The sequence below is a fragment of the Austrofundulus limnaeus genome, unplaced genomic scaffold (genome assembly GCF_001266775.1).
Source record: "Austrofundulus limnaeus strain Quisiro unplaced genomic scaffold, Austrofundulus_limnaeus-1.0 Scaffold601, whole genome shotgun sequence".
NCBI lineage: Eukaryota > Metazoa > Chordata > Actinopteri > Cyprinodontiformes > Rivulidae > Austrofundulus > Austrofundulus limnaeus.
Genome location: NW_013953003.1, coordinates 260,801 through 262,326, shown reverse-complemented (window position 1 = coordinate 262,326; position 1,526 = coordinate 260,801). Strand labels below are relative to the sequence as shown.

General features: G+C 41.5%; 1 protein-coding gene across 1 annotated transcript in view; it reads left to right on the top strand.

Annotated features, from left to right (window-relative positions):
• Nucleotides 1–1,526, top strand: part of LOC106531143 (neural cell adhesion molecule L1) — a gene marked incomplete at its 3' end in the record, with an annotated part of 69,753 nt that overhangs the window by 45,691 nt on the left and 22,536 nt on the right.

Genomic DNA, 1,526 nt, shown 5'->3' with positions numbered 1-1,526 from the left:
GGGAAAATTTTCCCAAAAAAGCAGCCTCGTGGGGACCGCAGTGAATCGTGGGGACCAATGCCCAGTCCCCACGGGTCCAAATGCAAATGACGGGTGTGGGGTTAGGTTTAGGACCAGGGTTTAGGTTAATTTTAGGGTATATGGTCAGTCAGGGTTAGGCTATAAAGTCTAAAAAAATGAATGGAAGTCAATGGACGGTCCCCACAGTGTTCAAGAATAAACGTGTGTGTGTGTGTGTGTGTGACTATTAGTCACTGTTTTTAAGTTGTTTAATTGTTAGTAAAACCAGGATTGCATTGATGAGTGAAATACCAACACAGCCATTGAGTATAATTGGTTCATTTTGGTTGTTTGAGATGTGACTGTGGGTCTGTGTGTGTCTGCGTTAGCAGGCGTCTACTCATTCCTTCTGTAAAAGTAAACAAACAATAARTGGTAGCTTTACCTTTTTCAGTGTTTCTATAGATGTTTGGATTAAATTACAATAACAATAAAGGGACTAAACTATGACACAACTTATAGATGGTTCTCAATGACGTCATCATCTGGGACTTTTTACCCTCCGCACCCCATTCGTGGGCTAGCATTTAGCTTGTAGCGATAAAACCAGTATTGACCCTTTGCACGTGACGTCACGCACCTCAGACCACCCCTTTTTTCCATGATGAACGGCAAAAACAGACATGCGTCCATAAGCTACTATTGAGCTACTATCTACTAACTATTGAGAATCAGGCAGTTGGTAGCCTAATATCGTTCTTCCCCTCTGTAGATTTAGCTGTAAAAATGGTCGTCAGCTGCTGCGCAGTCGTCCGGTGGACCTGAGTGTCTCTCCGGTTTCAGACCAAGCAGTAACTGGCTGAAGACGCAGCGCTGCTGATTCTAAAATATTATAATCTGTCCGTCTGAACACCCGCTGCACTCCATGTCATAGTGAAGATATAAACAACAGTGATAGCTGGAAATATAGTTGTTTTTACTCAATATTGAATCGGTGTTGTAGTGAAAGGTCGGAGGAGGAGAAGCTTTTTATTTTTATTTTTTCATGTTGATTGAGTAAACACCAGTTGCGCATTCAGGTTGTCATAAAATCAGACCAGATGATCGTCAAAGCTGTTCATCTTTTTAATTTAACTGGGAATGGATCATTTCAGCTAAATATCCAAGAGAAAGAAGGGCAGCTCAGAGTGCTGTTGTTCCAGGAGCTGGTTAGAAGAGAAGCTACTAGTTTGCTAGCCRGCTAGCTGTCGTCGGCTCTAAAAGCCATCCATATGTACAGATATGAACCAATCACACAGAGTGGAGAAAGCACTGCTCAGAAAGAAGATCTGATTAAGAAAATAAGTAAGAAAGCATCTCAGACTGGATTCATAACGTCTGACGCTAACGTTAGTATACAGCAGGTAAAATAAGTATTGAACACGTCACCATTTTTCTCAGTAAATATATTACTAGAGGTGCTAATGACATGAAATTTTCACCAGATGTTGGTAACAACCCAAATAGGGCTGCCACGATTAGTCGAT